The following is a 14945-nucleotide window of genomic DNA, read 5'->3' on the forward strand; positions in this document are numbered from 1 at the left end:
CACTTTGTCGCTTCAAAAAGTTCATAAAGAGATATTAAAATAATCAATATGAATCCAGCGGTTTAGTCCAAATTATCTGAAGAGACTCCATCACTTTATATGATTAACACATTTATTTATGATGATTTTAATTTATGCGTAACACGAGAATGAACCTCATTGGCTCTTGCTGAAGCTCAAACGTGCTGCGTAACACAAGAATGAACCTCATTGGTTCTTCCAGAAGCTCAAACGACCTGCGTAACACGAGAATGAACCTCATTGGTTCTTGCTGAAGCTCAAACGTGCTGCGTAACACAAGAATGAACCTCATTGGTTCTTGCTGAAGCTCAAACGTGCTGGGTAACACTAGAATGAACCTCATTGGCTCTTGCTGAAGCTCAAACGTGCTGCGTAACACGAGAATGAATCTCATTGGCTCTTGCTGAAGCTCAAACGTGCTGCGTAACACGAGAATGAAACTCATTGGCTCTTGCTGAAGCTCAAACGTGCTGCGTAACACTAGAATGAACCTCATTGGCTCTTGCTGAAGCTCAAACGTGCTGCGTAACACGAGAATGAAACTCATTGGCTCTTGCTGAAGCTCAAACGTGCTGCGTAACACAAGAATGAACCTCATTGGCTCTTGTTGAAGCTCAAACGTGCTGGGTAACACTAGAATGAACCTCATTGGCTCTTGCTGAAGCTCAAACGTGCTGCGTAACACGAGAATGAACCTCATTGGTTCTTGTTGAAGCGCAAACGTGCTGCGTAACATGAGAATGAACCTCATTGGCTCTTGTTGAAGCTTAAACGTGCTGCGTAACACTAGAATGAACCTCATTGGCTCTTGCTGAAGCTCAAACGTGCTGCGTAACACTAGAATGAAACTCATTGGTTCTTGCTGAAGCTCAAACGTGCTGCGTAACACTAGAATGAACCTCATTGGCTCTTGCTGAAGCTCAAACGTGCTGGGTAACACTAGAATGAACCTCATTGGCTCTTGCTGAAGCTCAAACGTGCTGCGTAACACGAGAATGAATCTCATTGGCTCTTGCTGAAGCTCAAACGTGCTGCGTAACACAAGAATGAACCTCATTGGCTCTTGCTGAAGCTCAAACGTGCTGGGTAACACTAGAATGAACCTCATTGGCTCTTGCTGAAGCTCAAACGTGCTGCGTAACACAAGAATGAACCTCATTGGTTCTTGCTGAAGCTCAAACGTGCTGGGTAACACTAGAATGAACCTCATTGGTTCTTGCTGAAGCTCAAACGTGCTGCGTAACACAAGAATGAACCTCATTGGTTCTTGCTGAAGCTCAAACGTGCTGGGTAACACAAGAATGAACCTCATTGGTTCTTGCTGAAGCTCAAACGTGCTGGGTAACACTAGAATGAAACTCATTGGTTCTTGCTGAAGCTCAAACGTGCTGCGTAACACAAGAATGAACCTCATTGGTTCTTGCTGAAGCTCAAACGTGCTGCGTAACACGAGAATGAAACTCATTGGCTCTTGCTGAAGCTCAAACGTGCTGCGTAACACAAGAATGAACCTCATTGGCTCTTGTTGAAGCTCAAACGTGCTGGGTAACACTAGAATGAACCTCATTGGCTCTTGCTGAAGCTCAAACGTGCTGCGTAACACGAGAATGAACCTCATTGGTTCTTGTTGAAGCGCAAACGTGCAGCGTAACACAAGAATGAACCTCATTGGCTCTTGTTGAAGCTCAAACGTGCTGCGTAACACTAGAATGAAACTCATTGGTTCTTGCTGAAGCTCAAACGTGCTGGGTAACACTAGAATGAAACTCATTGGTTCTTGCTGAAGCTCAAACGTGCTGCGTAACACTAGAATGAACCTTTATTGGCTCTTGCTGAAGCTCAAACGTGCTGGGTAACACTAGAATGAACCTCATTGGCTCTTGCTGAAGCTCAAACGTGCTGCGTAACACAAGAATGAACCTCATTGGCTCTTGCTGAAGCTCAAACGTGCTGCGTAACACGAGAATGAATCTCATTGGCTCTTGCTGAAGCTCAAACGTGCTGGGTAACACTAGAATGAACCTCATTGGCTCTTGCTGAAGCTCAAACGTGCTGCGTAACACAAGAATGAACCTCATTGGTTCTTGCTGAAGCTCAAACGTGCTGGGTAACACTAGAATGAACCTCATTGGTTCTTGCTGAAGCTCAAACGTGCTGCGTAACACAAGAATGAACCTCATTGGTTCTTGCTGAAGCTCAAACGTGCTGGGTAACACTAGAATGAAACTCATTGGTTCTTGCTGAAGCTCAAACGTGCTGCGTAACACAAGAATGAACCTCATTGGTTCTTGCTGAAGCTCAAACGTGCTGCGTAACACGAGAATGAAACTCATTGGCTCTTGCTGAAGCTCAAACGTGCTGCGTAACACAAGAATGAACCTCATTGGCTCTTGTTGAAGCTCAAACGTGCTGGGTAACACTAGAATGAACCTCATTGGCTCTTGCTGAAGCTCAAACGTGCTGCGTAACACGAGAATGAACCTCATTGGTTCTTGTTGAAGCGCAAACGTGCAGCGTAACACAAGAATGAACCTCATTGGCTCTTGTTGAAGCTCAAACGTGCTGCGTAACACTAGAATGAAACTCATTGGTTCTTGCTGAAGCTCAAACGTGCTGGGTAACACTAGAATGAAACTCATTGGTTCTTGCTGAAGCTCAAACGTGCTGGGTAACACTAGAATGAACCTCATTGGTTCTTGCTGAAGCTCAAACGTGCTGCGTAACACGAGAATGAAACTCATTGGCTCTTGCTGAAGCTCAAACGTGCTGCGTAACACAAGAATGAACCTCATTGGCTCTTGTTGAAGCTCAAACGTGCTGGGTAACACTAGAATGAACCTCATTGGCTCTTGCTGAAGCTCAAACGTGCTGCGTAACACGAGAATGAACCTCATTGGTTCTTGTTGAAGCGCAAACGTGCAGCGTAACACAAGAATGAACCTCATTGGCTCTTGTTGAAGCTCAAACGTGCTGCGTAACACTAGAATGAAACTCATTGGTTCTTGCTGAAGCTCAAACGTGCTGCGTAACACGAGAATGAACCTCATTGGCTCTTGCTGAAGCTCAAACGTGCTGCGTAACACGAGAATGAATCTCATTGGCTCTTGCTGAAGCTCAAACGTGCTGCGTAACACGAGAATGAAACTCATTGGCTCTTGCTGAAGCTCAAACGTGCTGCGTAACACAAGAATGAACCTCATTGGCTCTTGTTGAAGCTCAAACGTGCTGGGTAACACTAGAATGAACCTCATTGGCTCTTGCTGAAGCTCAAACGTGCTGCGTAACACGAGAATGAACCTCATTGGTTCTTGTTGAAGCGCAAACGTGCTGCGTAACACAAGAATGAACCTCATTGGCTCTTGTTGAAGCTCAAACGTGCTGCGTAACACTAGAATGAAACTCATTGGTTCTTGTGAAGCTCAAACGTGCTGCGTAACACAAGAATGAACCTCATTGGCTCTTGCTGAAGCTCAAACGTGCTGCGTAACACGAGAATGAACCTCATTGGTTCTTGTTGAAGCGCAAACGTGCTGCGTAACACGAGAATGAACCTCATTGGCTCTTGCTGAAGCTCAAACGTGCTGCGTAACACTAGAATGAACCTCATTGGCTCTTGCCGAAGCTCAAACGTGCTGCGTAACACAAGAATGAACCTCATTGGTTCTTGTTGAAGCTCAAACGTGCTGCGTAACACTAGAATTAACCTCATTGGCTCTTGCTGAAGCTCAAACGTGCTGCGTAACACTAGAATGAACCTCAATGGTTCTTGTTGAAGCTCAAACGTGCTGCGTAACACTAGAATGAACCTCATTGGCTCTTGCTGAAGCTCAAACGTGCTGCGTAACACTAGAATGAACCTCAATGGTTCTTGTTGAAGCTCAAACGTGCTGCGTAACACTAGAATGAACCTCATTGGCTCTTGCTGAAGCTCAAACGTGCTGCGTAACACTAGAATGAACCTCAATGGTTCTTGTTGAAGCTCAAACGTGCTGCGTAACACTAGAATGAACCTCATTGGCTCTTGCTGAAGCTCAAACGTGCTGCGTAACACTAGAATGAACCTCATTGGTTCTTGTTGAAGCTCAAACGTGCTGCGTAACACTAGAATGAACCTCATTGGCTCTTGCTGAAGCTCAAACGTGCTGCGTAACACAAGAATGAACCTCATTGGCTCTTGTTGAAGCTCAAACGTGCTGCGTAACACAAGAATGAACCTCATTGGCTCTTGTTGAAGCTCAAACGTGCTGCGTAACACAAGAATGAACCTCATTGGTTCTTGCTGAAGCTCAAACGTGCTGCCTAACACGAGAATGAACCTCATTGGCTCTTGCTGAAGCTCAAACGTGCTGCGTAACACAAGAATGAACCTCATTGGTTCTTGTTGAAGCTCAAACGTGCTGCGTAACACTAGAATGAAACTCATTGGTTCTTGCTGAAGCGCAAACGTGCTGCGTAACACTAGAATGAACCTCAATGGTTCTTGTTGAAGCTCAAACGTGCTGCGTAACACTAGAATGAACCTCATTGGCTCTTGCTGAAGCTCAAACGTGCTGCGTAACACTAGAATGAACCTCATTGGCTCTTGTTGAAGCTCAAACGTGCTGCGTAACACTAGAATGAAACTCATTGGTTCTTGCTGAAGCGTAAACGTGCTGCGTAACACAAGAATGAACCTCATTGGCTCTTGCTGAAGCTCAAACGTGCTGCGTAACACGAGAATGAACCTCATTGGCTCTTGTTGAAGCTCAAACGTGCTGCGTAACACTAGAATGAACCTCATTGGCTCTCGCTGAAGCTCAAACGTGCTGCGTAACACGAGAATGAACCTCATTGGCTCTCGCTGAAACTCAAACGTGCTGCGTAACACAAGAATGAACCTCATTGGCTCTTGCTGAAGCTCAAACGTGCTGCGTAACACGAGAATGAACCTCATTGGCTCTTGTTGAAGCTCAAACGTGCTGCGTAACACTAGAATGAACCTCATTGGCTCTCGCTGAAGCTCAAACGTGCTGCGTAACACGAGAATGAACCTCATTGGCTCTCGCTGAAGCTCAAACGTGCTGCGTAACATGAGAATGAACCTCATTGGTTCTTGCTGAAGCTCAAACGTGCTGCGTAACACAAGAATGAAACTCATTGGCTCTTGCTGAAGCTCAAACGTGCTGCGTAACACGAGAATGAAACTCATTGGCTCTTGCTGAAGCTCAAACGTGCTGCGTAACACGAGAATGAACCTCAATGGCTCTTGCTGAAGCGCAAACGTGCTGCGTTCACAAGAATGAACCTCATTGGCTCTTGCTGAAGCTCAAACGTGCTACGTAACACGAGAATGAACCTCATTGGCTCTTGCTGAAGCGCAAACGTGCTGCGTTCCCAAGAATGAACCTCATTGGCTCTTGCTGAAGCTCAAACGTGCTGCGTAACACGAGAATGAACCTCATTGGCTCTTGCTGAAGCGCAAACGTGCTGCGTTCACAAGAATTAACCTCATTGGCTCTTGCTGAAGCTCAAACGTCCTGCGTAACACGAGAATGAACCTCATTGGGTCTCGCTGAAGCTCAAACGTGCTGCGTAACATGAGAATGAACCTCATTGGCTCTTGCTGAAGCTCAAACATGCTGCGTAACACAAGAATGAACCTCATTGGCTCTTGCTGAAGCTCAAACGTGCTGCGTAACACTAGAATGAACCTCATTGGCTCTTGCTGAAGCGCAAACGTGCTGCGTAACACTAGAATGAACCTCATTGGCTCTTGCTGAAGCGCAAACGTGCTGCGTAACACTAGAATGAACCTCATTGGCTCTTGCTGAAGCTCAAACGTGCTGCGTAACACTAGAATGAACCTCATTGGCTCTTGCTGAAGCGCAAACGTGCTGCGTAACACTAGAATGAACCTCATTGGCTCTTGTAGAAGCTCAAACGTGCTGCGTAACACAAGAATGAACCTCATTGGCTCTTGTTGAAGCTCAAACGTGCTGCGTAACACAAGAATGAACCTCATTGGCTCTTGTTGAAGCTCAAACGTGCTGCGTAACACTTGAATGAACCTCATTGGTTCTTGCTGAAGCTCAAACGTGCTGCGTAACACGAGAGTGAACCTCATTGGCTCTTGCTGAAGCTCAAACGTGCTGCGTAACACGAGAATGAAACTCATTGGCTCTTGCTGAAGCGCAAACGTGCTGCGTAACACAAGAATAAATCTCATTGGCTCTTGCTGAAGCTCAAACGTGCTGCCTAACACGAGAATGAACCTCATGGGCTCTTGTTGAAGCTCAAACGTGCTGCGTAACACGAGAATGAACCTCATTGGCTCTTGCTGAAGCGCAAACGTGCTGCGTAACACTAGAATGAACCTCATTGGCTCTTGCTGAAGCGCAAACGTGCTGCGTAACACTAGAATGAACCTCATTGGCTCTTGCTGAAGCGCAAACGTGCTGCGTAACACTAGAATGAACCTCATTGGCTCTTGTTGAAGCTCAAACGTGCTGCGTAACATGAGAATGAACCTCATTGGCTCTTGCTGAAGCTCAAACGTGCTGCGTAACACGAGAATGAACCTCATTGGCTCTTGCTGAAGCTCAAACGTGCTGCGTAACACTAGAATGAACCTCATTGGCTCTTGCTGAAGCGCAAACGTGCTGCGTAACACTAGAATGAACCTCATTGGCTCTTGCTGAAGCGCAAACGTGCTGCGTAACACTAGAATGAACCTCATTGGCTCTTGCTGAAGCTCAAACGTGCTGCGTAACACTAGAATGAACCTCATTGGCTCTTGATGAAGCGCAAACGTGCTGCGTAACACTAGAATGAACCTCATTGGCTCTTGTAGAAGCTCAAACGTGCTGCGTAACACAAGAATGAACATCATTGGCTCTTGTTGAAGCTCAAACGTGCTGCGTAACACAAGAATGAACCTCATTGGCTCTTGTTGAAGCTCAAACGTGCTGCGTAACACTAGAATGAACCTCATTGGTTCTTGCTGAAGCTCAAACGTGCTGCGTAACACGAGAGTGAACCTCATTGGCTCTTGCTGAAGCTCAAACGTGCTGCATAACACGAGAATGAAACTCATTGGCTCTTGCTGAAGCGCAAACGTGCTGCGTAACACAAGAATGAATCTCATTGGCTCTTGCTGAAGCTCAAACGTGCTGCGTAACACGAGAATGAACCTCATGGGCTCTTGTTGAAGCTCAAACGTGCTGCGTAACACGAGAATGAACATCATTGGCTCTTGCTGAAGCGCAAACGTGCTGCGTAACACTAGAATGAACCTCATTGGCTCTTGCTGAAGCGCAAACGTGCTGCGTAACACTAGAATGAACCTCATTGGCTCTTGCTGAAGCGCAAACGTGCTGCGTAACACTAGAATGAACCTCATTGGCTCTTGTTGAAGCTCAAACGTGCTGCGTAACACTAGAATGAACCTCATTGGCTCTTGCTGAAGCGCAAACGTGCTGCGTAACACTAGAATGAACCTCATTGGCTCTTGCTGAAGCGCAAACGTGCTGCGTAACACTAGAATGAACCTCATTGGCTCTTGTTGAAGCTCAAACGTGCTGCGTAACACTAGAATGAACCTCATTGGCTCTTGCTGAAGCGCAAACGTGCTGCGTAACACTAGAATGAACCTCATTGGCTCTTGCTGAAGCTCAAACGTGCTGCGTAACACAAGAATGAACCTCATTGGCTCTTGCTGAAGCTCAAACGTGCTGCGTAACACAAGAATGAACCTCATTGGCTCTTGTTGAAGCTCAAACGTGCTGCGTAACACTAGAATGAACCTCATTGGCTCTTGCTGAAGCTCAAACTTTCTGCGTAACACAAGAATGAACCTCATTGGCTCTTGCTGAAGCGCAAACGTGCTGCGTAACACTAGAATGAACCTCATTGGCTCTTGCTGAAGCTCAAACGTGCTGCGTAACACAAGAATGAACCTCATTGGTTCTCGCTGAAGCTCAAACGGGCTGCGTAACACAAGAATGAACCTCATTGGCTCTTGCTGAAGCTCAAACGTGCTGCGTAACACTAGAATGAACCTCATTGGTTCTCGCTGAAGCTCAAACGTGCTGCGTAAAACTAGAATGAACCTCATTGGCTCTTGCTGAAGCTCAAACGTGCTGCGTAACATGAGAATGAACCTCATTGGCTCTTGCTGAAGCTCAAACGTGCTGCGTAACACAAGAATGAACCTCATTGGTTCTTGCTGAAGCTCAAACGTGCTGCGTAACACGAGAATGAACCTCATTGGCTCTCGCTGAAGCTCAAACGTGCTGCGTAACACGAGAATGAACCTCATTGGCTCTCGCTGAAGCTCAAACGTGATGCGTAACAAGAGAATGAACCTCATTGGTTCTTGCAGAAGCTCAAACGTGATGCGTAACACAAGAATGAACCTCATTGGTTCTCGCTGAAGCTCAAACGTGCTGCGTAACACTAGAATGAACCTCATTGGCTCTTGCTGAAGCTCAAACGTGCTGCGTAACACTAGAATGAACCTCATTGGTTCTCGCTGAAGCTCAAACGTGCTGCGTAACATGAGAATGAACCTCATTGGCTCTTGCTGAAGCTCAAACGTGCTGCGTAACACAAGAATGAACCTCATTGGTTCTTGCTGAAGCTCAAACGTGCTGCGTAACACTAGAATGAACCTCACTGGCTCTCGCTGAAGCTCAAACGTGCTGCGTAACAAGAAAATGAACCTCATTGGCTCTCGCTGAAGCTCAAACGTGCTGCGTAACACGAGAATGAACCTCATTGGTTCTTGCAGAAGCTCAAACGTGATGCGTAACACGAGAATGAACCTCATTGGCTCTTGTTGAAGCTAAAACGTGCTGCGTAACACAAGAATGAACCTCATTGGCTCTTGCTGAAGCTCAAACGTGCTGCGTAACACAAGAATGAACCTTATTGGTTCTTGCTGAAGCTAAAACGTGATGCGTAACACTAGAATGAACCTCATTGGTTCTCGCTGAAGCTCAAACGTGCTGCGTAACACGAGAATGAACCTCATTGGTTCTTGCTGAAGCTCAAACGTGCTGCGTAACACTAGAATGAACCTCATTGGTTCTTGCAGAAGCTCAAACGTGCTGCGTAACACAAGAATGAACCTCATTGGCTCTTGCTGAAGCTCAAACGTGCTGCGTAACACAAGAATGAACCTCATTGCTTCTTGCTGAAGCTCAAACGTGCTGCGTAACACTAGAATGAACTTCATTGGTTCTCGCTGAAGCTCAAACGTGCTGTGTAACTCGAGAATGAACCTCATTGGTTCTTGCTGAAGCTAAAACGTGCTGCGTAACACAAGAATGAACCTCAGTGGTTCTCGCTGAAGCTCAAACGTGCTGCGTAACACAAGAATGAACCTCATTGGTTCTCGCTGAAGCTCAAACGTGCTGCGTAACACGAGAATGAACCTCATTGGTTCTTGCTGAAGCTCAAACGTGCTGCGTAACACAAGAATGAACCTCATTGGTTCTTGCTGAAGCTCAAACGTGCTGCGTAACACAAGAATGAACCTCATTGGCTCTTGCTGAAGTTCAAACGTGCTGCGTAACACGAGAATGAACCTCATTGGTTCTTGCTGAAGCTCAAACGTGCTGCGTAACAGAAGAATGAACCTCATTGGTTCTTGCTGAAGCTCAAACGTGCTGCGTAACACAAGAATGAACCTCATTGGCTCTTGCTGAAGCTCAAACGTGCTGCGTAACACGAGAATGAACCTCATTGGTTCTTGCTGAAGCTCAAACGTGCTGCGTAACACGAGAATGAACCTCATTGGTTCTTGCTGAAGCTCAAACGTGCTGCGTAACACTAGAATGAACCTCATTGGTTCTCGCTGAAGCTCAAACGTGCTGCGTAACACTAGAATGAACCTCATTGGTTCTCGCTGAAGCTCAAACGTGCTGCGTAACATGAGAATGAACCTCATTGGCTCTTGCTGAAGCTCAAACGTGCTGCGTAACACAAGAATGAACCTCATTGGCTCTTGCAGAAGCTCAAATGTGCTGCGTAACACAAGAATGAACCTCATTGGTTCTTGCTGAAGCTCAAACGTGCTGCGTATCACAAGAATGAACCTCATTGGTTCTTGCTGAAGCTCAAACGTGCTGCGTAACACAAGAATGAACATCATTGGTTCTTGCTGAAGCTCAAACGTGCTGCGTAACACAAGAATGAACCTCATTGGTTCTTGCTGAAGCTCAAACGTCCTGCGTAACACAAGAATGAACATCATTGGCTCTCGCTGAAGCTCAAACGTGCTGCGTAACAAGAAAATGAACCTCATTGGCTCTCGCTGAAGCTCAAACGTGCTGCGTAACACAAGAATGAACCTCATTGGTTCTTGCTGAAGCTCAAACATGCTGCGTAACACAAGAATGAACCTCATTGGTTCTTGCTGAAGCTCAAACGTGCTGCGTAACACAAGAATGAACCTCATTGGCTCTTGCTGTAGCTCAAACGTGCTGCGTAACACTAGAATGAACCTCATTGGCTCTTGTTGAAGCTCAAACGTGCTGCGTAACACTAGAATGAACCTCATTGGCTCTTGCTGAAGCGCAAACGTGCTGCGTAACACTAGAATGAACCTCATTGGCTCTTGCTGAAGCGCAAACGTGCTGCGTAACACTAGAATGAACCTCATTGGCTCTTGCTGAAGCGCAAACGTGCTGCGTAACACTAGAATGAACCTCATTGGCTCTTGCTGAAGCTCAAACGTGCTGCGTAACACAAGAATGAACCTCATTGGCTCTTGTTGAAGCTCAAACGTGCTGCGTAACACTAAAATGAACCTCATTGGCTCTTGCTGAAGCGCAAACGTGCTGCGTAACACTAGAATGAACCTCATTGGCTCTTGCTGAAGCTCAAACGTGCTGCGTAACACAAGAATGAACCTCATTGGCTCTTGCTGAAGCTCAAACGTGCTGCGTAACACAAGAATGAACCTCATTGGCTCTTGTTGAAGCTCAAACGTGCTGCGTAACACTAGAATGAACCTCATTGGCTCTTGTTGAAGCTCAAACGTGCTGCGTAACACGAGGATGAACCTCATTGGCTCTTGCTGAAGCTCAAACGTGCTGCGTAACACAAGAATGAACCTCATTGGCTCTCGCTGAAGCTCAAACGTGCTGCGTAACACAAGAATGAACCTCATTGGTTCTTGCTGAAGCTCAAACGTGCTCCGTAACACAAGAATGAACCTCATTGGCTCTTGCTGAAGCTCAAACGTGCTGTGTAACACGAGAATGAACCTCATTGGTTCTTGCAGAAGCTCAAACGTGCTGCGTAACACAAGAATGAACCTCATTGGTTCTTGCTGAAGCTCAAACCTGCTGCGTAACACAAGAATGAACCTCATTGGCTCTTGCTGAAGCTCAAACTTTCTGCGTAACACAAGAATGAAACTCATTGGCTCTTGCTGAAGCGCAAACGTGCTGCGTAACACTAGAATGAACCTCATTGGCTCTGGCTGAAGCTCAAACGTGCTGCGTAACACAAGAATGAACCTCATTGGTTCTCGCTGAAGCTCAAACGTGCTGCGTAACACAAGAATGAACCTCATTGGCTCTTGCTGAAGCTCAAACGTGCTGCGTAACACTAGAATGAACCTCATTGGTTCTCGCTGAAGCTCAAACGTGCTGCGTAAAACTAGAATGAACCTCATTGGCTCTTGCTGAAGCTCAAACGTGCTGCGTAACATGAGAATGAACCTCATTGGCTCTTGCTGAAGCTCAAACGTGCTGCGTAACACAAGAATGAACCTCATTGGTTCTTGCTGAAGCTCAAACGTGCTGCGTAACACGAGAATGAACCTCATTGGCTCTCGCTGAAGCTCAAACGTGCTGCGTAACACGAGAATGAACCTCATTGGCTCTCGCTGAAGCTCAAACATGCTGCGTAACACTAGAATGAACCTCATTGGCTCTTGTTGAAGCTCAAACGTGCTGCGTAACACTAGAATGAACCTCATTGGCTCTTGCTGAAGCGCAAACGTGCTGCGTAACACTAGAATGAACCTCATTGGCTCTTGCTGAAGCGCAAACGTGCTGCGTAACACTAGAATGAACCTCATTGGCTCTTGCTGAAGCGCAAACGTGCTGCGTAACACTAGAATGAACCTCATTGGCTCTTGCTGAAGCTCAAACGTGCTGCGTAACACAAGAATGAACCTCATTGGCTCTTGTTGAAGCTCAAACGTGCTGCGTAACACTAGAATGAACCTCATTGGCTCTTGCTGAAGCTCAAACGTGCTGCGTAACACTAGAATGAACCTCATTGGTTCTCGCTGAAGCTCAAACGTGCTGCGTAACATGAGAATGAACCTCATTGGCTCTTGCTGAAGCTCAAATGTGCTGCGTAACACAAGAATGAACCTCATTGGTTCTTGCTGAAGCTCAAACGTGATGCGTAACACGAGAATGAACCTCATTGGCTCTTGCTGAAGCTCAAACGTGCTGCGTAACACAAGAATGAACCTCATTGGTTCTTGCTGAAGCTCAAACGTGCTGCGTAACACGAGAATGAACCTCATTGGTTCTTGCAGAAGCTCAAACGTGATGCGTAACACGAGAATGAACCTCATTGGCTCTTGCTGAAGCTCAAACGTGCTGCGTAACACAAGAATGAACCTCATTGGTTCTTGCTGAAGCTCAAACGTGCTGCGTAACACGAGAATGAACCTCATTGGCTCTCGCTGAAGCTCAAACGTGCTGCGTAACACGAGAATGAACCTCATTGGCTCTCGCTGAAGCTCAAACGTGCTGCGTAACACGAGAATGAACCTCATTGGTTCTTGCAGAAGCTCAAACGTGATGCGTAACACAAGAATGAACCTCATTGGTTCTCGCTGAAGCTCAAACGTGCTGCGTAACACAAGAATGAACCTCATTGGCTCTTGCTGAAGCTCAAACGTGCTGCGTAACACTAGAATGAACCTCATTGGTTCTCGCTGAAGCTCAAACGTGCTGCGTAACATGAGAATGAACCTCATTGGCTCTTGCTGAAGCTCAAACGTGCTGCGTAACACAAGAATGAACCTCATTGGTTCTTGCTGAAGCTCAAACGTGCTGCGTAACACTAGAATGAACCTCATTGGCTCTCGCTGAAGCTCAAACGTGCTGCGTAACAAGAAAATGAACCTCATTGGCTCTCGCTGAAGCTCAAACGTGCTGCGTAACACAAGAATGAACCTCATTGGTTCTTGCTGAAGCTCAAACATGCTGCGTAACACAAGAATGAACCTCATTGGTTCTTGCTGAAGCTCAAACGTGCTGCGTAACACAAGAATGAACCTCATTGGCTCTTGCTGTAGCTCAAACGTGCTGCGTAGCACGAGAATGAACCTCATTGGTTCTTGATAAAGCTCAAACGTGCTGCGTAACACGAGAATGAATCTCATTGGTTCTTGCTGAAGCTCAAACGTGCTGTGTAACACGAGAATGAACCTCATTGGTTCTTGCTGAAGCTCAAACGTGCTGCGTAACACGAGAATGAACCTCATTGGTTCTTGCTGAAGCTCAAACGTGCTGCGTAACACGAGAATGAACCTCATTGGTTCTTGCTGAAGCTCAAACATGATGCGTAACACAAGAATGAATCTCATTGGCTCTTGCCGAAGCTCAAACGTGTTGCGTAACACGAGAATGAACCTCATTGGCTCTTGCTGAAGCTCAAACGTGCTGCATAACACGAGAATGAACCTCATTGGTTCTTGTGAAGCTCAAACGTGCTGCGTAACACGAGAATGAACCTCATTGGCTCTTGCTTAAGCGCAAACGTGCTGCGTAACACTAGAATGAACCTCATTGGCTCTTGCTGAAGCTCAAACGTGCTGCGTAACACGAGAATGAAACTCATTGGCTCTTGCTGAAGCGCAAACGTGCTGCGTAACACAAGAATAAATCTCATTGGCTCTTGCTGAAGCTCAAACGTGCTGCGTAACACGAGAATGAACCTCATGGGCTCTTGTTGAAGCTCAAACGTGCTGCGTAACACGAGAATGAACCTCATTGGCTCTTGCTGAAGCGCAAACGTGCTGCGTAACACTAGAATGAACCTCATTGGCTCTTGCTGAAGCGCAAACGTGCTGCGTAACACTAGAATGAACCTCATTGGCTCTTGTTGAAGCTCAAACGTGCTGCGTAACATGAGAATGAACCTCATTGGCTCTTGCTGAAGCTCAAACGTGCTGCGTAACACGAGAATGAACCTCATTGGCTCTTGCTGAAGCTCAAACGTGCTGCGTAACACTAGAATGAACCTCATTGGCTCTTGCTGAAGCGCAAACGTGCTGCGTAACACTAGAATGAACCTCATTGGCTCTTGCTGAAGCGCAAACGTGCTGCGTAACACTAGAATGAACCTCATTGGCTCTTGCTGAAGCTCAAACGTGCTGCGTAACACTAGAATGAACCTCATTGGCTCTTGCTGAAGCGCAAACGTGCTGCGTAACACTAGAATGAACCTCATTGGCTCTTGTAGAAGCTCAAACGTGCTGCGTAACACAAGAATGAACCTCATTGGCTCTTGTTGAAGCTCAAACGTGCTGCGTAACACAAGAATGAACCTCATTGGCTCTTGTTGAAGCTCAAACGTGCTGCGTAACACTAGAATGAACCTCATTGGTTCTTGCTGAAGCTCAAACGTGCTGCGTAACACGAGAGTGAACCTCATTGGCTCTTGCTGAAGCTCAAACGTGCTGCGTAACACGAGAATGAACCTCATGGGCTCTTGTTGAAGCTCAAACGTGCTGCGTAACACGAGAATGAACCTCATTGGCTCTTGCTGAAGCGCAAACGTGCTGCGTAACACTAGAATGAACCTCATTGGCTCTTGCTGAAGCGCAAACGTGATGCGTAACACTAGAATGAACCTCATTGGCTCTTGCTGAAGCGCAAACGTGCTGCGTAACACTAGAATGAACCTCA

This window comes from Rhinichthys klamathensis, unplaced genomic scaffold, assembly GCF_029890125.1.
Source record: "Rhinichthys klamathensis goyatoka isolate OS25496 unplaced genomic scaffold, OSU_Roscu_1.1 h1tg000337l_1, whole genome shotgun sequence".
In the NCBI taxonomy this organism is placed as follows: domain Eukaryota; kingdom Metazoa; phylum Chordata; class Actinopteri; order Cypriniformes; family Leuciscidae; genus Rhinichthys; species Rhinichthys klamathensis.